We start from the raw sequence: 25,652 nt of genomic DNA, 5'->3' as shown, positions 1-25,652 counted from the left end.
AAGCCCTTCAGCGATCGACGTTATTTGATTAGATGCAAATTTTCGCTCAAAGCAGCGTATATTTATGTGTGAACGCGATGGTTTTGGTGGTGAATTTTGTATGCTCTGTGTTGTGTGGTAATTAGCTTACACGGGGTTGGCCGTGAGCGGTGTTTTAACTTTATTACCGAACGTTCAGAGACTACCAACGCTCGTGGAGTAATGCGGAAGAGCGCAAAAAAGGGTAAAACACGCTCACGTGGGTATGACGCGGGTCGCGTTGCTGGTTAAGCACGGCATGCCCATCCCGCTGCTGGTATAAGGATTCCGGTGGCTTTACTGTGCGCCGTGGAGCAGAACATTTTCAACGCGAATCCAATAAGTTCTAGCCTTCCCGTGCGCCCGCCCGCCCTTGTGTATCGCCCCTTTCTGCCGGAGCGTGGGAAACTCTGGCCTGGGTCGTCGTCGATCGTCGGTCGCTGGAGAGCATAAGTTTCGTTTTCCAATTTCCGCTCGTGCAGCGTGGAAAACATACCCGGCCAGGCTACTGCCATCGGTAAAGCTGCCGAAGAAGCAAACGTGCGCTGTTCGACACGTTTATCAATTTTGTAGCGTTCTCCGTGGTGCTTGCGTGAAGCTCTAACATCGTTCAGCATTATTGCCGCCACCGCCGAAGACGTTAAAGGATTTAATTAAATTTTTAGCGTTCCAGTGTGCCGCGGCTCACTGTCGAGGAAAGGTGTGCTCCGTCTGGTGTACGATAGCAGCAACAATGCCAGCACCAACCTGATGGGACTATCCACCCGGTGGGTACGTTTAAGCTGTTAAGAATTTTTCCATTCCACGGAATCGTTTTGCGCGCGCGGGTTTCAGTGTCGTCAGTAAAAAAAAGTACTCTCATTGGAGGTGCATTGGCCCTTTTTTTGTAGCTGCTGCTCCCGGTTTGTTGCACTCCCACCAAGCGTCCTTACCTAGGTGTTCCCACGGGGCAGACGTTGGTGTAGTTTGATCCATTACTGCCGTCTGCACTGGTTGATTTCCGGCCCGGGGTAGCAGCTTTTTGTGTTCCGGTTTGCGCGTTAGCGCGGGCAGCCAAGTTCGCCGGAAATGAAAGATAATGCTTGGCACTTTGCAAAATTGTTTCAGTCTAGTTAGGGTGGCGTTTACGGTTTGCCGAAGCGTGTGATGCTTTTTGGTGTGACGGCCAGGAATGTGGTTCTTTGTGTTCGTGGAAATGTGTCTTAACTTTTGCTTTAGATTTTAGTTCTAATGATAAATCTGCGCGAATAATGTGATGAGGTCGGTCGGTCGGTTTTCTTCCATTTTTTTTTTATTTCTCGAAATTCCTTAGTATTATCTAGAACACCGTTCTGGAATCTTTGAAACAACTAGATGAAATTAGACCTACCATCAGGATATCATAGTGAGACCCAAATTCAAACATATTTCAATTTTGAGAAACAATGCTCCTGTGCTTAATTTATGTTTAAGTCGTAAAATCACTAAAAATGTGTAATTTAAGGTAGACGACCGAAAGAAGTTTTACGAAACTGCTGGACAATGCACCCAGATAATATTTTACAAAAATGCAAGAAATTTTAGGTTATAACACGTTTATTTAAAGATGTTTAATGATAATGAAAGTAACTGTGAGCAGAGTAGAGCCGAACACGGTTTGTTTGGGAGTTGAACTACATTGTGCCTTTGCAGGATCAGGCGAGTGCACCATTACACCATCTGAGCGCTTAGTAGGTGTGCTTGTTTGTTTGCTTATATAAACTAATTGATGAGCGATGCCGTAAAAGTGCTCTGAATTCAGTATTCTTCAACACTTTTGTCGTTTGTGATTTTTACAGTTTTCTCATCGCTTCTATGTTATTGCGTATTTCTAAGCATATTTCTTTACTGTGATTAAAAAAAGCCGTATTAGGCGAATTCATAAAATCTTCCTTGCTAGTTAATCGTATCTTTCGAAAGGATTGTGTAGAATTGAGGTACTCTAAAGGTATTTTATAGTTTATAAAATGATCCTATTACTCCATAAAATGCAACCTGCAGAGCTAAGCAAACTATTCAGCAGAAAGATTGCTAAAAAGCGAAAGATTATCATTAGGAGATCCTTCAAACCTAGCAATCAATTCAATTGTAGGGTTACCTTTAGCTGAATATTCATTACTATCATTTCTTGCATGATTTACATGCAATGTGAAAGCGATAGAATGCTGTTGTCTTACAAATCATCATCCTTGGTTGTGGCTTCAACAAGATTGTCTATCTTAAAGCAGATGCTATGCTACAATCAGATACTAAATCAGTAACACTATCAGTGCAACCAAACAACAGCAGCAGGCAGCAGCTGGTTTTCTGGTCGACGCATACTAATTTGTCCTGGGTAACAAAATAATGGCGTCAAGATTGTGGCTCCCTCTCCATAACATCTGTCTTCCGCACTCCCGCACAGGAAACAATCTCCGCGTGACTGGAAAAGCATAAAATGAAACTTCAAACCAAGCGCATCTTAACCTTGGTGGCTGCGCTGTTGCAAAAACTGTCCACTTTGAACGCGTTGGAAGAGGGTCATTCCCGTCAACAGAGTGTGCCGCCGGGGCTGTAGCGAAAGTTGGTCCCGTCCAAATATTCCAACAAGCCCTCGGGAGGGGCGAATGCCTTCTGGCCTTTCTAGCAGCCGTCGACCGCAAAGATTGCTCGCCCGGCCCGGCCGTGTCCCGGGATGTGCAAGAACGTGTACGGCGGCGTGGGGGTCACCGTCACGTAGCACAAGGGTTCGCGCGAAACCAACCTTCCCATGCCGATCGGATTGAAGCAAAAGGGAAAAGGGTAGCCAGTTTGCGATGGCCCATGTCTCTCCAGCTGTCAAGGGAGAGGTGTCGTTCGGTGTTGGACAGGAGCGGAAAACTAGAGCACTTCGCGCGAGTGGCCCGCCGGTCTGTTTGGTGAATAATTTATACCACAAACTCTTCTTCTTCCTTCTGCAGCAAAAAAGGCCTCAACTACGTGAAATGAAAGGTACTTGTGTGTGTTTGTGGAAGCTCCTTTCTCTTTGGGTGTACCTTTTTGATGATGCAGAGCTTTTAGGATGGAATTAAAGGGGGGGGGGGAGAGAGAAGAGTGGGAAGGTTTTCATTACCAGATTTGTATTCAACCTTCTTTCATCGGTCAGAAGGTTGGAGGATGGTGCTGCCTGGGATGAGCCCTTTCCGTTTGCTGGCTCAATCTCTCAAGAGCCTCTTTCCGGGCCGGGTTGAAGTCCAAAATGGATTGGAGCACTCATTACACGATGTGGCTCGCTCTCGGAGGGAAGCAACTGCTTGGGATCAATGCCTGGGATCAATGACAACGGTGGGCTGTATTTGTCGATGATGGTCCAATATCCCTGCCCTCTGTCCTGCCCTGGTGACATCTCAGTGGGAGTTTTGCAAGCCCGCAACCTTTCTCGAAATCCAAACCTACGTGTTGCAGAGCTTTATTTCACTTTACGTACATCACCACCACCGCTGCAACGACCCGTACGCCACCTACGGGGACTCTCCTTTTCTGGATGGTTTGTCCTGTGCAGCACCGTTCGGTTTATCTTATGTCACACCGATGTCACACCCCACAGTGAGTGAGCGAGTGTGGCGCTCGGGGTGTTGTTTATGTCGCTGTCCGACCACATGCCGGCGTTCGGTCGGTCGGTCGATGTGAGCAAATGGATGACAGTTCTCTCTTTGCACTCCTACCTGACCTGTTGCAATTAAGGCATGTTAGTGTCATGGAAGGTTTTCTTCCACTCCTCTGGCCCATGGACCATGCTGTCCCTTTTGCCTTGGCTTCTGTACTATCTGTTCGATTGTCACCCTTAGTTAGGGAAATAATTACAAAAAAAGAGTAGCGTAAGAGACGGGGGAAAACAGAACGAAAAGGTGTCCAGCACACAACCTTCGGGGCTAACCTTTCCGGGCGAGACGCCGTCGCATGTCCAGATAACGCACACGAGGTGAAACGCTGCTGAACAAAATGGTGCGCCTCTCCTACGCATAACGGTGTGCTGGCTGGCTGGCGTCTGTAAAGTTTTGCCCCGCTTGTTGCCGCCGGACACGCTATTCCAGTCCAGATTACATTCTGATCCAACAGCTTGACAGCTTGCACTGATTGTGCAGTAGGCGGACCAGGAGAGGATGTATATATGTACCTCGGGACGGAGGGCGCACCGATATCGGTGCGTGCGTAGGATGGTGGGACAAGCTGAAGCTACAAACCAGACGCTGGAAGCGAAAACATTTGAAAAGAATGTCGAATTTTATTGCACCTTCACGATGGGTTGATAGGACACAAATAAAATTAAGAGAAAAACGCTGCACCCAGGGATAACGCTTTCCGATAACCTCGAACAACTCGTTGTCTGAGTAAAGCAGTGATTAGAGGTAGCGTGTAAATGATGCTGAAAGTTTGGGTTCGGTAGTTACGTATTATTATTTTATTTAAAACCCTAGAAAAGTTTTCATCACTACTTCTAATGGCAATGTCGTGGGAAATAACAATACGACATTGATTCATTTTTCAAAAGAATCGTTAAGTTGTTGGTTGACAGTGAACAATATTTGATAAAAATATCGTGTTTTTTAAATGCTTTTTGTTGATCAACAAAAATGATAATAATCACTTACACTAAATGATATGCTCAACAAACCTTTTCTTGATAAAAAGCCTTTTTTTATGACAACTGAAGTGGAATGACGAAAAGTTATGCAAAATGTAACATTCAATTTCAGAAAATACTACAAATATTTGAGGAAGAGAATTATGCTTTCAAATGAAGGCTAACGCCCATTATTTAAATGGATGATGTGTTGAATAAAACAAAAAAATAACTTAGTATTATTTATCATTTTAGTTATTTTAAATTATCATTTATAACATATTTTTATAGTGAATTTTATTTTTAGGATATTTTTACGTACGTTTGCCTGAAATTAGGTATCAATGAATGACAGTAACGTTTAATAGAGATGAGTTTGATGAATATTTGATTGAATAACTTATTCTTCATAAAATGAATTGTCTCTGTATCCGTAATTTCGGTTTTAAGCTACCTCTATTCGCACCTTAACTCTCTGTGCAGCTGGCTAAATGTGTTGACAACATCGAACTGCGGTGGAATGTGTGATGCGATGAGTGTAGTATTATTTGTAGCAAAAGGAAATAAAAACACCCCTTCTATTGGTAATAAAAGCAGTCCGAAATTTGGGTCAAATTTAAATAATAAATTGTACGTGTGTTGCTTTCGTATCATGCCCAAACCAAAACAAAAACAAAAAAAGCACACACACACATGCTCACACAGAGCCGTCAATAATTTATTTCCGATTCCAATTCGATCGCAAATATTGAGCGAAATAAACGAAATAAAAAAGTTTGCTTTTGCCGGTTCGCTTCCTTCCCTTCGGGCTTCTTCTTCCCCCGTTGGTCATGAATATTTGAGTACGAAATCAACTCAACTCGGCAATGGTGTGTGTGTTTGTGTGTGTTTTGGCTACTACCTCTTGTCGATTGGACTGTTATGTTCGGTGGCGGTTGTTCTCAGTGGTAATAAATATTGACAATTGCCACCACCGCCCCATAGATAACATTTATCTTCGTTGAAGCGTTTGAACCGCCTGCTGCTGCTGCTGCCATTCGGCAAATCCCTTCTAACGATCCGCGCCGTAAAGGATTCGACAGGAAAGGGTAGAAATCTTAATTCTCTTCAGGGAGAGCGAATCCTACGAAATGCATACTTGTGCTGGTGAGATCGAGTTACGGTAAAGCAGCACCATCGAATTGGTGGGTGAGGAAATGTTTCAAAGTCTTCCTTTGATACTTAAATAAATAAAAAAGTGTTTTTTTTCTTCATCGGCCGGGCTCTTTCCGCCTGACAGTGTTCAGGGAGATTGGAAGGCCCCGGGGATGATGATATGGGGATTGCGATAGAAATGATTTTCCTCAAAACGTTGTAGAAAAGGAAGAAACGGAAGAAATTGCCAGTTTGAAGGGCTTCAATTTGAGGGGCTTCAATTTTGTTGCTTCTTACGCTGGGGAAGTATTTTAAGGCACCAGGAATCCTTAAAAGCTCCAAAACGTAGACGCATTTCCGACGAGAGCTGGTCCTAGCCACAGTATACGTCGTGATGATTGTGATGAGTAGCGACGAAGGATGAGTACATTACAATACATCCTCTATTTGTAGTGCTTGTTGTTAAAGCTTTCTTCACTTGCTAAATAAAGCACAATGGCACTCATTCTTCACCCTTTTTTGGACCTATAGCTCACCACTCATTGACGCATTGTATCGTAACGCAGGGAGGGAGCGCCCACGTATATGCAAAAGGGGCACTGCTTGCTTGAAGGGCAAATGGGGCAGGGAAAACCCCTATAAATAACCGACCCAGACGCAGGCAATGATCGATTTACGGCCGACCTTGGGTCAGAATGGGAAGGTGTACGGAGCAAACAGCAAACCTGTGCACTGGCCAGTATCCGGGCACTGATTTCGGTTCGCTGAGTTCTCTGTTTTTTTACCACCGTTTTGTGTGTTTTGAGCTCCCCCCCCACTCCTTGTGGCAATCACCGTTTGTGCTCTCGACTTCCTGAGGTCAATTGAGGTGAAAATAAAACGAGCTCGAAGGAGTAGGATGTTTATCGACAAGCTGCTGGACCTCCTTATTGCGTTTGGTTTCTCTATTAGCCTATGTAAGCGCGTGGCAAGAAAGCGGCGAGAAACTCAATTAACATATTTACCTTGAAGAATCCACAGCTAGGGAGTGGTGAGGTTAGAGGTTATATTGATTATGATTTAATCAAATTTCCATCAAACTGCTTCAACCTCTGCTACCAGTGAACCGAAAAAGTATTTCCTTTACAAAAAGAAAGAATAGATTCATTCCCCAACGAATTCGATTAAACAAAATTGTAACCAAGCACCTTATTTTCCCCTCCGAATTTCCGGGGTGACCTGTAGGATTATGTTGTTCAGTTTTATTTTTCGTTTGCTGTTCAAGCTACTAACGATTGGTCGTAATTGCTCGGCCAAATGCTTGTTTATTGCTTTTCTGTTTATTTTTTTCAGAAGGCAGCTGCTTTCCCAAGGATAAGCCTTCTGTATTCGATTTTAATAGCTTCGTTTAGTACCGGGATTTGGGGTAAAACTTTTTCGCCAGCTTCGTTGTCGATAAAATGGTTCTGAAACAAGGCTTAAAGTGTTATTAACGTTATGTGGCAAGAAATTTAGGATACAGTTTTTGACAAGGATTCATGTTGGTTTAGTAATATTATTTAGTAATAAACATTTGCTTTTCTTGTTGGATTTTTTGTGCCTTTTTTGCCAACTGTATCGCGAATGGTCAGATTGGGCAAAATTGACCAACGAAACCTGTGAAATTCACTTAGCCTTCATTTCCTGCACCTGATAAAGGTTTTCCGGTTCGCTTTTTTATGCTGTGTAGGGTTTACTTTGTGTTTCAAATTTAATAGCCCTTTGCCGTTGTGTCCTGCACAGTCTTTTTTCCCCTCCATTTAATAGAAGCACCTGGCGATTAATAATACGCACCAAGAACGAACCCCCTTGTAGGAAGCGTTAATTGTTAACCGCAACGGACAGTTGCCATCCTTTCGATGCTCTGCTTCCCTTTTGCAGCTCCCCCTGACTGGCTGCAGCACTTCCTGTTGTGGTAAAGAATAGCGCTACTGTTTCAAAACCGTCGCCCCACTTTCCATACAGTTGGAGAAGCAAAAGGGGGGCCGACTGCAAGGACATTATCCCTCCGATACCCTTTTTTATGTCAGTGTCACAAAAACAAAAAAAAAAAACGGCAGGAAATTAAAGGCTTCTCACTGAAAATGTCATCGGTATTGTTCTTCTACGGTGGGAGCTCGTCGTTTGCCGTTGCGCTCAATGAATGGCTTTTTGTTTCAACGTTTGGTTTCAGGATTTGGGTCACCTGTCGGGTCCCTGTCCCTGTTATTGTCCGGTGCAAGGATGTGCAGCGGGGAGGGAAGATGTTGTAAGATACACACATTGTGTGTTTGTTTTTGTTTTACAGAACGTTACCTCCACATTGTTGCGTCCCTTTTATGGTTTCGAGCGGCGTAACCGAGGCCCGTTCTGTCCGATTTTGCTTTATTAATGTTTCATTTTTGCGGTATAATGTGTAATTAGAAAATACGTAAGGTGTAAGGTGTGGCAGGGGTGTAGGAAATGTAGGAGGAATGATTCATGGTGGGATCATTCTACAGCATTGGGTGGCTTTTGTAAGGCAACAGTTAAATGTGGTAGAATTATTAGTTTTTTTTTTAAATTATTTATTTCAATCAATTAAATCGCCACCTGATGACGGTATTGTACATCAAAAGAAGGGTTATGTATTATTTCAATTTGCTTAACAAAATTATATTTAAATCTACATTGCTATCAACTATGGATTTGATATACATTTTATGAAAAAATATGTTGCAGTTTTTATTGTTTTTGTGAATGTTTATTGCGGAATCGAATGTTGTTTCAATTAGTATTTTTTGGTTAATTTTTTTTATGTTTATTTTATAAGATTTACTCGATTGATCGATAACGAACTAGACCTGGAAAAGGTATGTGCATATTTTAAAGCCAACAATATTAAAATCTTTTTTTAGGGTTATTAAACCCTTTGTTTATGTATTAAAATAAAATGAAATAAATTAAATCAAACCTAAACGGCACATTAGTAGAAACATACTGTTATGCTTCACAAGCACTTATCATTCTATTTTGTATGCAAATAACTGCAAAAGCATTCCTTCAAGATATCTCAGAGGTATTCATTATATTTAATTATGCACTGGAATGATTATAACGTGCAGTAGATATTTAGTAACGAAGGCGTTACTGTTACCTCTTATCACTGACACATTGTTGCATACTGGACCCACCCGATGTTGGGAAAATCGAGCATCGATTTCACACCGGGGTGTGCCCACACACACGCTGTCAATGGTGGAAATGAATGTAGATGTGGAAATTTAATTCCTTTTTTTTGGCCTCCGACAATCTACTCGTTCCTCTCTGCATATTGTTTTTCCTCTTGAGGATAATTTTAAATACCCCGAACAAAGTCCCACCTAACACTATCCCACTGTTCATGGTAAAAACAATGTAATAAGAATCACGATAGGAAATGTCAATGCGTCGTTCACTTTTTTGCTATGGGATTGTTACTTTATTGTCACTTTGGCAACTAAAAAAAAACAGAAGACTGTTGCGTTGGATGGGAAAGCCGAGGAGTTGAGAAAGTAATGCCATTTTTTTTGGGAAGAGTTTAATTAAATTTGCATAACAAATACAGGTGCCTGAATCATCAACAAGCAGGTGGTACTGAACGAGCTGGTTGTAAGTTTTTCTCATTGATGTGCATCATTTTAATAATAATCGCCAGCCCAGAGCGAAAAACAGATGAACATGTCAATTAGTGACACGAGCGCGGGCGACCCACCAGCCTAGGACAGAAACCGAAACGAACCAATCTCGGCAAGCAGCCAATGCTAGAGCAGCATATGCTGCTGTACCACAGTGGGGGGTGTGTGTGTGTGTGTGTGATAATTAGCTCGCACTGGATCGCACATACCGTTCCTTCCTCCCGGTGAGAGGGCGCACGGCGGGCGATGGTTTGATGTTAATTTTATTAAAAGCTCACAACACAATTAAGTAAAATTTTCCTTTTTCCATTTCCATTATGGTTCCCTTTGCTTTTTGTTGCTGTTGTTGTTTGCTTTGTGTAGACAGGTGTGCGACCGGCAAACTGATTCGGTTCGACCATTGTCTGTGTACGCATTTCAACCGTACGTTTCCCCGTCCAAACCTGTGTTGTTGCAATATTTGAATGCGCGGTTGTCCGTGCGAGGGCGTGCGATACAAGACGCTTCCCCGGGAAAAAAATGAAAAGCCAAAGCTCCCCCCCGTCTCGTGGTAATTGGTGAAAAGGTATGCTTGATTTTCACCTGCCGTTGTGTGCGTGAGCTGGCCCGGACATTTATTTTTTGAGTTGCCGTCCTACAGCTGACGATGGTGGCCACACGAAGATAAACATTCCCTGACGAATAATGTAACGACGACGACCCCCCCCCCTCCCCCTCGGTTGGTTGTGGTGGTGGAAAGCAAACAGGAAAAAATATGGAAAATGAAAGGAAAAGCTGACCGGCCTACAGCACATTTCTGGAAGGTTTTTTTAAGCATTTTTCCCCGCTGTTTTTTTATTTGCTTTTAGCGAAGGATTGTTCTTGCCCACCCGAACCGAATGGTAAATAAATAAACAGGCTGCTGGGGGTTTTGGTTGTGTGCGGGTCTCTGGTTATCGTTGATATTTGTGGTATCGAGTTTTCCACGCTCTCCTCCGACACTGCGATACGATTTTGGGTGGGCGAAAAAAAAGCAACTTCGCGGCGGTTGCTGGCGGGGGGGCCCACAGCTTCACCAATGGATGGGCTGCAAGATGTGATTTATGCACGCGGGGGAGCCCGGATCTTTATTTGCTTTGCTGTTTTATTTTCGGTAGCTCTCTCTGCCACACGACGGGTGTGTGTTCGGTTTTGCGGCGATTTGCATTTTATGATTGTGACGAGACACGGCAACAAGTGTTGTAAAAACAAAGCGAGGAATGCTTTTTAGGGGGGAAAAAACAAAGCTGTTTTTCCCAAAATTTATTTCCATGAAACAAAAAATATATATGAATTTAATTTCCTTGTCAACAAACGGGTGTCCAGCATTAATTTCATCGAAACCGGTTCACATCTTCTCCATTACAACACTTCTCGCCCCGGCCTGTGAAAGCATCAGCTGTCGTAGCGTAAACGGGCGCAATATTTTCCTTCCATTAACAGTTTGTTGTGTGTGGTCGTTGGGCATACCACCCCCCCTCCCCCTCCCACCCTTTCGCAAGAACATCCGCCGGGGCAGAATAAACACCCAATGACCGGAACTTACTTCGAGGCGCGCGTGAAAGCTCAATCAAAACTTCATCCTTCCCCCTTTGTGGCGTTCTTTCGTCGTATGTCTGTAGTGAGTGTATGTGTGTGTCTAATTAGCTGAAATTAATTGCGTTATAAACTGTATTTACCTTTACTGCTTGGGAAATGTGCGTAACCGGGAGGGAGGAATGTGTCATGAACTCTTCAGCAGAAGCAGAACGCCTCGGAGGTCTAGCAGTACCGGGGAATTTTTAGGTGAATCTCTCCCGCCACTGCTCTTAAACACACACACGCGCACATCTTCCGTGCCCTGTTTCTGGGTGGTGTGGAGTGCATTTTCATTAAAAGTTTTCATGTAACTGAGAGTGGGAAAAAGTAACAAAAAATAAGAAAAGAAAGAGTGAAGTAAAAGTTCTTCTCAGCAGTCGTACACGACGGTACGACAAACGACAGGCCATGATGGGTTGAATTGTTTCCCGGTGGAATACGGCACCATCGCACAATTCTTTCTCGAGCACGATGGTGCATGATGAAGGAGCTGATGACGGCGATGATTATGATGATGATGGCGATGAGCATGATAATGATAATGGGTATATCTTGCCGCCGCTTGCTTGTAGAAACTTTTATTGTGTGGCTGTGGTGTAGTGGGGTTTGGGGTTTCCTCATGTTCTGCAGGAACTCCGTTCTTGGCCAACAGTTGCCGGATCAATCATGCTGTGTGTGTGTGCGGTTGCGTTCTCGGGAGGCTGTAGTAATAAAGTTCCACGTTTTATACGCTTTTCCGATTGCTTTATTGGACTCCGAGGGTGGGAGAAGGTGGTGAACCAGTTATAACTCCAGCGTCCGCAGACCAGTAATGATGAAATTTCATCATGTGCTTTATTTCTCCAAGGGAAAATCGTCGTAACTGGACATGGTTGAGGTTAGGTTTTTTTTAGATAATGCTATTTATGAGTAAATTTGCTTGATTTGATTCATGTTTTTGGAAAGATTTGGTTTCAAATTGTATTTGGTATATCAGATTAACTTAAGGCAATACGTTAAAAATCTTATATGATTGTTAGCAAGATGTTTTTTTAGGTTAGAATGTCCCTTTATTGCTATTCTCTGCTTTTCTCGAACGACTTCAATTAAGTAATCGGCAGCTTATATTAAAGTACTTGATCACCATTGTTCTAATTTCCAAATAGGTCATCCAAAAAAGGTTCGTAATCACTGCTGTAATAGGAATGACGAACAACTATATAATAGTTACAGTTTGTTGTAGATTTATTGATGAAACTCTTCACCAAATCTTTTTATACATCTTTAACAGGTTGTTATAAACCTCCTGAATTAAAAAATAGGTTTATATGATAATATTTAATAATAAAAATTGTTTGAAAACAGACTTAGCCCAAGTGACATTTGTTCTAAATTTTTAACCATGATCTAAATTTAATCGAATGGTGCTCTAATTACCAAACATTAAAAAAATTTGTGTGATAAACCGTGTTCAACATTTTGTTTGTGCGTGTGTATGACCTTCCTGTATTGGATGATGATGGCGTCTAATCCGTTTTAGATTCATTTTCTTAAATATTTGACGAAAAAAAGAAGGCACATATCGTGCAGCGTTATTTTGTGAAAATTCGATTATTTTGGTACAAAAAGACTAAACGTTTTTTGATTGGTCGATTGGGGGATTAGGCAATCTTTGTCCCAAAGGATAGAGAAGTAAGCATCGAAAAAGTCACATCACAGTCGATTTTAAAGGGCTTTTTCTAAAACTCCCTTAAGCTGGTGCAGTTTAAGGAAAGTTTAAGGCGTCAGTTTAAGGGAAATAGCTCGAAAACCCCATCTTCTCGATTGCATTTTTAAGCTACTTTTGTTAACACCTGCTGTACACTGTTTAGGTTCACTTCGTATCTGCTCGTAGCTCATCATGATGTAATAAAACATTTTTGTTATTTATTATATTTTTTCTCTTCTCTTAAGATATGTATTCTCGGGAAGTTATGTTTTTTGTTGTAAAAATTGTATAATGTTATTTAAAAAAATGTTTTAAAAAGTTTTGATATTTGTTTCCTTTTTAATTGTTAGTTTTCCTCAACCACCATTGTTATGAATCCAGACCTTATATTTATAATTGTTTTTATAAGGTTTCAAAACATATCAATTATAAATGATTGATTCAAATTTTGAATTATTTTGAAGCCCAACTTTATTTGTTGGAACATTTCTAAGGAATGTATTAAAGAAATTGAAATGAATAATCCAATTCCTACTAGTTGGAATCGTTAAGAAGTAGTAATTGTATGTTACATTTAAATTGTCTAGCCAGTACTTAGTAAAATTGGCAATATTACGTTCTTACCTTGTCGACAGATTTACTATTCGCATAAATCATGAAAGGTTTCATTTTTCCTGGTCTAAACTGCAGGTTAAAGTCCGTTCCTTACCTCTGTCCGTAAAGCCTGAAGCCACATAAACTGTGGCGCATTATTAACAACGCCGCACCACAACAGCGACGATGGCGGGCGCTAGCAAGAAGTGATCATATTTTTCGGTAAATCCCTTTAAACAGCTGGAAACCCCCTTACGTCTTTAAAGCGGTCTAATCAATCACCCAAAAGCCGTTCCCCCTCCCCCCCCGTCCCATTACACCAGTAATTAGCTGGTGCGTTAGTGGCGCAGAGCAGCTATTTTCACGCACAACAACCAACAACTCCCGTAACCACATCATCTTTTTGCCAGCCCATCTCCATCCATTATGCACCTTATTGGCGCGCATTGGAGCTTCACGTTTTATGCTTCAGCATCTTGCCATGGATGCCCACGCCGGTGAAACCATCCAGTATAGATCTCAATAATAATATTTCGAGCAGTTTTTCTCCTAGAAGCCAGTCACGCTAAAAAAAAGACAATAAAATACGTCTAGAAATAAAGCAAATGTATTTTTGAAGCATGAAAGTATTTCATTAAAAGTACGCGGCGTTGGTGGTGCTGCTACCTATTGAAAGCTTTCTTTCGCCGGCGCGCAGTCCATCCCACGCACACACAAAACACATTAGGAGCATAATTTATAATACGATCGCCTCCTAAAATTGCCAATCAGCGTAGAGAAGAAGCACTGTAGCATAAGCTGTGTTGATGCTGTGGCGTGCAGCATAATAACTTTCCATTTTATTTGCCCGCGGGTGGGTTTTTTTTAAAAGGTTCAGATCGACGCCAGTTGGGTCTAGTTCAGGCAACCAGTTCATTAGGGGGTCGCGAAAGACGTTTACACCCGTAGAAGAGCTTGATTGTGGATGCCATGAGTGGTTTGGTTTAAAAAAAAAAAGCGATCGTATTGGCTCTCGTTCTCTCGCTTTGCGGCTCTACCCACGGGAATATGCGAATTGTTCGTTGGATGAATGCTCCTCGGACGATGTCCTCTGCCTGCACCGAAGAAGAAGGTCAGCTGGTGTTTTAATTGGGTGAATAAAATTTAATTTCAACCATATTTACTTCAGCGCACCATTGCGAATCACCATGGGGTGTGTGGTGTGCGTGCAACCTGAATAAAGTCTTAATTGTCCCGGGACGCGCGTGGCCCCTTCTCGGTGGTCCAACTACAATCCACTTAGATTGGATTAAAAAGGATGAGATTATCGAGACGAATTTTAATGGTTACGGGCGTCACCATCGAGTTGCTGTATAACTTCGCTGTCACGACACCGTCACGAGACACCATCAGAAGCTTTTGCACAGCGGGAGCATGAAGGCTAAAGGCGTCTTGATAAGAGTGCAAAAAAAGGCTCCTTCCCCCGTGTGTGGTGGTTATTAAAAAAAAAAGTTAGAGCAAGGGAAAGCTTTCCCAGCACATCACCCTGCGTCTGTACTGCGCCTGAAGGGAATGATTCGCCAAATGAAAATAGGGAACGGAATTTATTACGTCGCTCGATGTCATACGGAGAGTGAAATTCCGTGTAAAATGTTGGTAAAATGTGCAGTAGCTGCAGCGAGCGCAGTGCATGTAATTGCTTTCGCCTCGTTCGCCTGCGGTTGTTGGCTGCAGCTAATGAGCTCGCTGACACACACACACACACACACACACACACACACACACACACACACACACACACACACACACACACACACACACACACACACACACACACACACACACACACACACACACACACACACACATATTACGCTCATTCTAAATTAGGTCGATTGAATCGATTTGAATGGGGTTCAGCACCGCTCCTTCGTTGGCGTACCTACTACTATACCTCTACTACTGCCAACGGTTGTCAAGTGGGGGAAATGCTTCTTAATGATCGTTCACCGGTTCGCGCACTCGCGCTGGTACCGCACATAACGTCAGCACAATTTTCCCTCTTTTGTGCACTTTAATTACTGCTGCGCCATACAACAAGGCTCGCCAAGCTTGGTGGTGGCCTCCTTCTTTCCCTCGCAGTAACAACATTGTTCAGGCACAGGTGGGGAGTGGTAGCTGAAAATCGGTAAGACAAGGGGGGAGGGTGAAAAAAGTCACTTAAACCAGTAGAGACTGACGAAAAATTTGCATGTGAGAAGCGAGCGAAAAATCAATCAATTAAAACCCGCTGCCAATACTACCGTCAACTAGCGAAGAGGCGGGCGGTTACAGTTACATCGTCGGTGGAGCTCTTCTGGAGTATGCTAAGGAGGTGAGAAAAAGCTCCACTTTACCTTCAATGGTTGGGCCCGTTCGAAAATGTCTACAAAGACAATGGTGGGCACTTTGTCTATCGACCCACAAAAAAAAAACAAGACTTGCACACATCAGCTGCATTGGCGAGGGGAGGAGAGTGGCGCTCGGTTTGCAAAGTTTCGCGTTTGCACATTCCTTTCCGCGTGGTGCGCGCTTGCATGCTGAGGGTGGGAAAGGTGCACTCGGGCGGCTCTTTGAGGCGCTCGTATTTGGTTTTGTGCGGTGAAAATGATACACCACCGGCCATTTCCCATCCCCCCTAGTTCATGCTGCATGCTCAGCGAAAAAGGAAGTGAGCCCTGCTTTTCCGTGAAGGACGTTTCGTGCTTTCGAGGGCGGCGAGCGCCTTTAGTTGAATGTCAATGTGTCAGCACACATACACACTCGGTCCCATTGCATCAAAGTGTGAATGAGGTGCCAAAATGCACTCTAGGAAGATAGGGAAAAGCTTTTTCCCGTTTCCCCGCTTATGTGATACCCAAGCGACAAAATCAACATACTTTCTCACTCTCTCAAGTTTACCGATCTATTGGGTAGAACGAGAAAGCATGTCGATTTTGTTAGTTGGGTATGCACTATGGTGACGTAGAGTGTGCTATGGCTCTGTGACGGAAGTTATCAAAAAAAAAACTTTTGAGAACCCTCACAATTTTTAACACGATGCCTTTTTCGGTTTGCACATAGCTGCAGGTTTTGTTCACCAGGGAAATCTAACACAAAATTCTCCCTTCGGGTTGTTGTGTTTGTCTGAGGATTGACACACGGCAATGGTATGGCAGCACTGGGAGTCATTTAAGGATAGAAGGGTGATGTGGACATCTTTGTAAATAGAGTCCGTACACATTTGAAATTAATTTTTAAGATTAAAAAATATTTTTATTAGCTACTGGGCTCTATTATGAATGTTTTGTGCAATGCTTTAAGTCAAGCAATATTGTTTTTAAGCAAAAAGAGATTATTGAATTTATCAATTGAAACCGTTGTTAAAAAAGATGAAAAAATGCAAATGAAAACATTAAATATAATCAAACATTTCATCTTTGCGGAATGGAAGGGCATATGTCATTTTTTTTCATTTCATAATCAACTCTTTTCACTTGCTTTTCCGGGTTGATCAAAGAGGTTATATATACTGCACGTGGTATACTATCACGACTCTCAAATAATGATGAAATAAATCAGATACTTACAATGCAATTTATTTATAATACGTATTTTATGGACCTTGGATTTCCCAAAAAGATTCACTTTACGACGTTTTTATGCAGTGAATTGGAAAGATATACTGAATTATTATTATTTTTGTTACTGTTTACTGTTCTATTCTGTTCTACTATTTTAATTTAAAAGTCCAAACAGAATATTTCTTTCATTCTGGAAGTAAGTAAAAAAAAAACGGAAATGAACAGACCATTTTTATGACTTACCATCTGTAATGTGGTTGACAGTGCTGCAAAACGTCTCTGTCAATGTCATAAAAAAATTAACTGAAACAAAATCCATATCAGCGCCACGTACTCAATTGCGATAATCAGAGGAGATACTCAAAACGATTGGTGTGACCAACACATATTTCATGACCATTTTGCGACCATCGCTTGGTCATGACTTTTTTTTATTGTGATCAGTTCTGCAAAATGTCACTGACATAGGCATGACAAATTCCGGCTGAAACAAAATCATGTCAGCGTCAAGAGCTCAACTGTGATGATCACTAATGAGACTTAAACAGTTCTTGCGACCATCACATGCTTTGTGACATTTTGTGCGACCAACTATTGGTCAGTTACTTGGTCGCGACAAGAGTTGGGTGCTCATCAAAATGTCACCAAGCATGTGATTGATCCACCAACTGTTTGAGTCTCGTGTCTGATCATGTTAGTGCAAGTGAGCTGATTTGAGCTTCGTTTCAATCAAGAGTGTTGGTGACTGAAACAGTGGCATTTGGCAGCACTGTTTACAGCCAGAAAAAAAATCATGATAATGCTTTTGCGCCGGCATTAAGCTCAGCTTGTCAGTCAGAGTTTCGCGTTTGACTCAAGCACACTCGCATGTCGTGTTCGGCATGTCATGACGCACTTTCATTGAGTATCCGCAATGCGCATCAAGGCACCACGGATATGTTCAATGTTTTCGTTGGTGAAAATCTCGTGATGCTCATGATATTTTGCAGCACTGGTGGTTGACATGACAGATAGCCTAGTTCTCTTTTTACAGTACTAATTTAAAAAAAAAAATACTACTCTAGCATTTCCATATTGCCCCATGGTCCCATACGTTTGCCTTCTTTTGTGGCTTTCTCAATCGTACCAGAAAGAAAATGCACTATTCACTGCAGAAAGAATATCCGCAGTCCGTGTAAGAGCTTTCCCTGTATGCCAAGCTTTCTTTTTATCTCGCTCCACTTGTAAGAAAAGTCATCCTCGCAGCAAGGAAGCAGCATACTATATTTGGCTTTATAAAAAGAAAGGATTCCCTGTCACGCCAGTCCCGCTGCTGGTGCTCCATGGAAGTAGAAAACGGCAAACAATAAATCACACACCATTAAGAGTGTCTTCCTGACCGGGAGGGGCGCTCGGTCTCTTAGTATCTTTGGCGCAATGTACCTTCAAGTGAAACTCTGTTCCACCATCGCCGAAGCAACGGCCACGGCATATACAATACAATCGTCCTTCGTTTTCAGATGGTTGCTTTATTGTGGTAAGAGTTTTTCTTTTTGCTACGGTCAGATTATTTTAATCCAACACTGGGGAGATGGTAAAAAAAAGTTGGGACATTTTCTTCAGCAAACTTTACCGGAGCTTGATTAAAGGAAAGCTCTGTTGCGCGAAACTTCCCAAAGAGCTCGACAGTAACCTTCGGCAAAGAACACGATTAAGGATACTTTTTAGCCTGTCTGTGTGAGTGTGATTGCCATGATCGCTCAGAGTGTTTCAATTTTAATTTCAACATTACCCAAAAGTGTGTTAAATATTTATAACCGTTTTTTGCTCTCACCACCCATCCAAACGAGCTGCTTCCTCCATGCTTTCTTTGTTGCGCTCGGCGGTTGCGTGTGACTTACTCACTTTCCCGTGCGAAAGCCAAGCCAAAGCGCACGAACCGAAAGTGTTCCTCTTTTGTTCTATGCTAAATGCTGTGTAATTTATTCATTTCGGTACCGAGACAGAGCAAGCCCTCCTGCCCTCCCCGTCATTATGATTTCATTTTTTCTGTAACATTTTTTCTCGTTTTCTTTGCTCGTTCCATTCCAGCAGTCGCAAGCAGCTCAAGCAACGGAAGGCGGAAGGAAGCAGACTGATTAAAGTCCTCAGCCAACGGTTTTCTTGCCGGTCTCATCTCCGACCGGTTGGCGGGGGGGAAGAAAGTAGTCGGCACACAGGATCCGCCGGCGGGGAAGAAGCCGCGCACCATTATCCAGTAAGTAAAATGTGTCATTTCGTCGGCGTGTGTATGATGCGGTAAGATGGTCCCGCACCCCAGTGGCGGTCACTCGGCGTGTGTGCGGGGCTCGTTTTAAGGGTCTTTAGTCTCGTGGCGGCCATTTTTGCGAGCCGTGTGGTGAGACGTGGCTGTGTCATTGTTACGAGCTTGGAGAGCGACCGAGGCCTGGTGGATGAGAGGACCGGCTGTACACAGGCGGACACAGGCTGATGACAAGCGGTTGTCAGTGCTTGGTTTCCGGTCCGTTGGTTTCGCTCCATTCCATTCCATCCTCCGGCAAGGCAGGGAGAACCACTCCGTGGCCCTTTGTGCGTGTGTACCCGTGGTGGTGCGCTTTACTGGACGGCATTCTTTGCGTCCGTCATTCCGTGCAGGTCATGTTCCGGTAGGCTGCGTTCGGATCCGATTAGCGTGTGTCGCTTGGTTTCACGATCGTCTCCAGGTCCAGGTGCGAGTGTTTGTGGTTTGCCGGGTCTTTCCGCGTCTCATGCTTTAGAAGAAAGTGGACAAATAGCCCCGGCCGTGTGGCGGTGTCTTATGGTAGAGGATTTCGTTTCTTTTTCCACCATTCCAAGTCGCCGCGACCAAACACCACAGTTTCGCCCCTCTGGTGCTGGATAATTGGTAATGTTTGCATTTTCCGTTAGAACACACTCCGCTGGGGGAGACACTCGTGCTCGTCTTAAAAGCCTGCCTACCAGCGGCAATGTGTCCCCAGGTCGTCTCCTCCGTAACGGCTCTACGGTCGTCTTGCTCGACCAGCCGTGTGCCTTCGAGCGTCCCGGTCCTGTAGTCCGTGTATGACCGAAAAATAAAAAAATGTGCGTCGTCCACCACTACCCAAAAAGACACAAGAATGTCTAGGCAGAGCGTTAGGTCAATGTGCGCACCACTAACTGCACACACTGCGGCATTTGGTGCGTTTTCCCGACACTGCCCAGCCCGTGGTGGTTCGGTGAGTTTCGGTGGATGCTGAAAAGTTGATCAAACAACATTAATGCTGCGCGTTAAACATGATGGCGCACACACGGCACAGCGACAGCAACGTCCAGACGACACGCACACCGGAAGATTCACGGTGCCAGCGAGTGGGACCGGTGGAAGACGACGGCCGCTGCTTCCTCGTAGGAAAACGGTGGGCCCGCCCGAGGTCGTATCGAGAATTGAGCGCAGGCAGGCAGAGCGATATGTTTGCCACACGACCCGCCAGGTATGTGTGCTGCGTTCATTGGAATGCAAATGTTTGCTCTTGCTGCCGCTGCAGATGGCGGAGGACGGTGCCTGGCCAGGGGTTTGCTGGGAAAGTTAGGAACATTTATCGAAATTCCATCAGACGGTGTGGTAGTAGCGTCTTATTTGGAGGTTTTTTTTTTCTTTCGTGGAAGGTTGCTTTCGGGCGAAAATTGATTTTTCGAATATCCCATTTTCAGTGAGCAGGAAGGTTTTACATTTCAAGGGAATTGCTATTTCGGGACGGTGTGTTTACGTTACGATGGAAATTTTGCGGGAAATAGCAACGATAGCGATAGCGGGAAATAGCAACGTGTCTGATCTCCAATGAAACGGTGAGCTGTTGACAAATTCACAGTTTGTTCGCATTGAATGCAACGTTAAACTGGGTTTCTGCGTAATTGTCAGCTAAAGAAGTGGTTAGAGGCAGTATTATGACGAAAATATGTGTTTTTTCTGTTAAAACAACCTGATTTAAGCAATCGCTCGCTAATAAAAGTTTTTTTTAAACTTTGTATTCCCTTTTTTATGTGAAAATGTAGATGTAAAATGTATTTTGGTCATCGATAAATGCAATTACCTAACGTATGGAACATACACATTTCTTCCTTTCTTCCTCATTGTGAATTTGAATGAATATAATTAAGCTTTACATAATAAAACCCCACATCTTTACATATTAGTGCTCTTTTCGAAACTTTAGGGTTTTATTGCACAATGGTCGTTTTATTTGTAAACCGATTAACAACATATTACATTACAATTATATTGAAAATAAACGATTCAATATTTTCAACGCTAGAGCGCTTTATCCTAAAATGGTCTTTCGAACCGGATTGTCGGGTCACTCTGACTGCCTCAACGTGATATTAATAAACATTAATATAAAAACCTGTCATTGGTTGTTTCACACTATCTCTCTTCGAATCTTAAAGTTTTCATTACAATCAGTGCTCTTTATTTGTAAACTAAATCGTATCAAACAATTGATCATTTCCAATGCCACAGCGCTCAAGCGGAAAATAGTCCTTCGAACCGGATTGTCAGGTCAGATGACTCTTCATTTACCTTCAACAGTTATAATCCTGCAATAGCGCAAACAACTATCACTATCTTTTTACGTCTCGTTCTAGCCTATCTTTTCATAATGATTCTCACTGCAAACAAGCACTGATTGCAAAACTGTCCATTTTATTTTATGTGTGAAAAATCCCTTTCGTCCTCTTATGTGCCCGTAATAGCGTAAATTCATCATGCACATACACGCGCACGCATCTTCCCACTGTCCCATGCTACAGACTTGGTGCGCCGCTACACGTAGGAAGCGACCTTCCTTGGATTCTATTTATGGTTTGTTGGGTGTCCTTTTTCTACTTTTACCTGCGGCCCGTGTAGGTGTACCCGAGCCGTGGAGAGGTTGTCTGGTGGAATGTCTTCGTCATCGCTCCAAGAGGAAGCAATCTGCTGCACGTTGTGAATGCGATCTGCCATTTGTTGCACGGGCGAAAGGTGCTGATTAATCTTGCCTCCCCCTCCCCTTTATCGCACAGTCCTCGCATTGTGGTGGTTTCACCTTTCATCTGGATGGGAAAACTTTTTCACCGGCCTACAACTCTCCTTCGGTGACCCTTTTTTGTTTGGGTGGAGGAGCTTGTTAAAGCAAGCAACACAATATCTGAAATCGTGCGTGGGAAAACGTGATTTTTGGTTGTGACAGTTGTTATGACGCTGTGTCGAAATAAAATGCTATTAAAGAATTCATACGGATGACATCATTTCTACTGTTGAGATTGTGTTGAAATAGGAAAATATGGTTTATAAAAATAAACAAAATGACAAAAAAGCCTGAAATGAACTCAAAAGCACGAGATGTGGTTATGAAACATGCTACTCTTGCTGAAGCTTTATGTTTGTTTCTGAAATTTCCTTCCACCCAGTAGGGATGGTAATAAGAATGAATTATATAAAAGCTCATCCTTGTTTCATTGTGTAAAACATAATAGCCTTCAACCACGGTCGCCACCATTGTCTGTTGGGGGGAATGAAGCCTGCTGGAGATTGTTTCATTTGCATTCGCTGTTCGGAAGCGCACTCTCCAAAAGCTCTTCTATGTACGGCAAGCGGAGCAGAACGCATCCATCGTGCAATTGGGAAGATCCCTCGAGATACTTGTGTACATGGGGCGCGTTCGCCAACACAAAAGCCTTCTGAATAGAGTAATAAAACAGAAACCACGCAGCCCATTGCAAAGCGTAGGAGAGAAAATATTGGAAAAAACTAGCTCTGTTATACGGCAAAGATTGAATCGTTAAAGATAGAGACATGTTTCAACGTGTAATATACACGATCGGAGCTTTTTTTTTAATTTGTTGAAGGATAATCTACATCATAATCAGTATCCTCTTTATGGCTCAGAGTTTCTAATTGAGAGCGAGGTATAGTATTACAAATAAAGATTGTTTTCTCTATTACAGCCATACCCAGATGATTAAAGGTTAAATTGCAACGTTTGAAGGAAATTTTGGACTTTAAGGACTTTATTGTATGTGTTCGTTTGGGAAATGCATCTTAGGTCTAAATTCGTCCTTGGATAATCTACGAGGAGTAGTTCATTTACTTTAATTTTTACTTTTTTGCTGTGTATTCGTATGGTTGACAAAATAAGTAGGTAGAAATATTAAAAATACAAGATTTAACATTCGCAACTGCACATTGGCAACATTTCAATGTGTCGGCTTATAAACATTTCACATTCAAATTTGGATGCTTGCGGTTCTTAGCATTATTTATATAATTTCAGCTGCCGATTGCCACACTCATAACAAAACTATTATTAAAACTCAAACTTTTCGGAAAAAAAAACAAAAAGAATAAGAAGAATTTGTTGGAGTTGTAACATCCCCCATAACAGGTTAGCTAAGCTAAACCCATTAGTCAATATAGGAGCTTATTTAGTAATTGATAGATCCAGAAACATGTATTTCAACACTAAAAGTACCAAACATACGCACAGAAATCAAGCAAAGGTCTGCGTAAAGGATATGTTGGGATCATCTAATTCCCAACATAAAGAATGCTTTAATTTGGATAAGCTTTTAATCCTTTTGATTCGCTGAGATGGAGTAGATTGACTCTCTTGAAAGCAAAAGGTAACCATAAAACATTTTATAGGATGTTCAAACAACCCTCCCAACATCCCGCTGTATAGCTTTGAGATTTTGAGCTCCAAAGTTAAATCCCAGGACAGAAACAGCTTGCATCTGTCCGTATTGACCGGGCCGGCGGGGCGATTCCGCATCGATCGTTACTACCTACCAACTGCAAAACAAAACGAGTAACACACGCACATTGGCTATTGGCCGCATAAAACACACCACGGACACAACAACGCCCGATTAATACAGCCCCGGATATATCTTATCTACGGTGAAAACCATAAATCACCGCCCTTGCTGCTGCTGTGCCGTACCATACGCAAAACCTGGGAGCTCTTTAGTGTCCGCTGAGGTGTGCGTTGAGATTTGTGTGCCTACGCCAACGAACCAGGGCAGAGCAAGGGCAGTTTTGCGGGCGTTTTAATACTGTCCTGAGCGCAGGATACAGTCCGAGTGCGGTACGGATCTGGAAACGTCGTTCCACAAACCATACAAACAACGCCAACAGATTGTTGCGTGCTCCAGAAAACCCCCCTGGACACACCGGATCAAACCGCCTCATCCTCGTGGTTTATTGTCGTGTTGAGGGACGGGGCGTTAGGGGAAATAAATTCGACATTAGTAGTTCGCGCCGCAAATAATATCACGTAACAGCGGCGGGAAGGAAATGGTGAGCAATTATTCTTACCCTCCGGTTAGATTAAGGTTGAAGGTTCGGAGCTTTCTGGCCATGCGCCAGCGAGAAGCTGGCCCTATAATAAAGTGTGGGAGGCACGTGCTTCGAATCATTAACCGATACGGGAATGAAAAATGGGATTTCGGAGCTCGGTGCTTCTGAGTGATCGAAGGCGCCTGTTGCCAAACCTGTTGCGAGAGGACATTCTGCTGGCGATCGTACTCCGGTCGTAATTGATATTTCGTGCCAACTGTCCGCAACGGTGTGTTTTTTAATCTCTTTAGGGTCTGCCTTCGCATCCATTCTGGACGTTAGTTGAATTTTATCATGCTTTTAATGCCCGCCAGGATCGGCCCGGAAAGAACATCTGTAAACAACGGTCCGGTACACGCTCGTTGCATTTATGATGTGTGGGGAGAGGAGGGGGGGTGGTCTCTGGGCATGGTCTCTGGCAATTCCGAGATAACGATTTGAAGTGTTTTACCCCGCCGTTCTCCAGCCATTGGGTGTAATTGTAACAATTACGTTACGCTTTTCACCACCACCGTGGAGCACACATTGTCATGGGAGACATACCTCTGCCGGGAGGTATATACCGGTAGCAGCACCCGGTGACCATCATCACCCGTGTGTGTTGGCATCATCGTGTGTTATGGCATCGCATCGGGAGCTGTCGCGAGTGGTACAAACTGTTGCAATTCCTCCGAGCACCATATGAAATGTCGTGTCAAATTAGATGATGAAACACGGCGACGTCCACGTGTTCGACGAGGCAGGGTCCAGAGAAAGGGTGATGGGAACCTGTAGGGAGCTACTCCACACCTGTCGCTTTCGGTGCAAAACCCCTCCGCATTAGCGCATAGCGCGGGAATGCCATTTTCCAATGGTCGGTGGTACTCATCCGCAGGGGGACGGCCCAATATCAGCGCGAGACGGCAAAATCTCATCGCCATCATCAGTAAAAAGCGGGAGGACAGGCGTCACCTGCCGCACGGGAGATACTAATCCTCCAAAACGAGCATGACAGAAGAGGATGACAGCGAAAGCAAAAATCGCAAACAAATAGCATCGGCTAACCACAGTACGGCTCACGAGTGCGCGACTGACGAGAGTGAAAGAGGCGCAATAATAATGACCCACACACGCTAATGCAATGTATGATTGTAGCTAATTGAGCTCGCGCTCGCATTGCGCAACCCCCGCAGGTGGCGTGGGGTGGGTTGGTCAGTGAAAGCGAGCTTTACCGGCCGCGTTGCTGTCATGTGCAATGCACCCCAGGGGCGGGAGAGGTTTTATTTTGATGCTGCGACCCCCCCCCCCCCCGAGTCCGTTTCCTTCGGGGTGCTTTTTTTCTGTTGTAGCTTCACTTCTTACATCGTTAAAGTAAGGCGGCAAAAGTAAAGGGGCTTCAGCTTAGCCCTCTAGATAGCCCAGTGTGGTGTAGTTATGCGCTCGTACGAGGGAAGCA

At 43.4% G+C, this 25,652-nt stretch overlaps 1 protein-coding gene across 4 annotated transcripts in view; it reads left to right on the top strand.

Annotated features, from left to right (window-relative positions):
- LOC121596432 overlaps window positions 1-25,652 on the top strand; it is a 102,598-nt gene that overhangs the window by 63,876 nt on the left and 13,070 nt on the right. For 2 of the 4 annotated variants that reach the window (XM_041921384.1, XM_041921383.1), the window contains exon 3: window positions 18,934-19,099. The exons of 1 other annotated variant lie outside the window; for it this stretch is intronic. The gene's annotated coding sequence lies outside the window, so the exon portion shown is untranslated. The remainder of the gene's footprint in view (window positions 1-18,933; window positions 19,100-25,652) is intronic. One more of the 4 variants, XM_041921385.1, reaches the window with a different exon arrangement.

Source organism: Anopheles merus, chromosome 3R (genome assembly GCF_017562075.2).
Source record: "Anopheles merus strain MAF chromosome 3R, AmerM5.1, whole genome shotgun sequence".
NCBI lineage: Eukaryota > Metazoa > Arthropoda > Insecta > Diptera > Culicidae > Anopheles > Anopheles merus.
The sequence above is the reverse complement of the archived record's forward strand: the minus strand, read 5'-3'. Positions and strand labels throughout refer to the sequence as shown.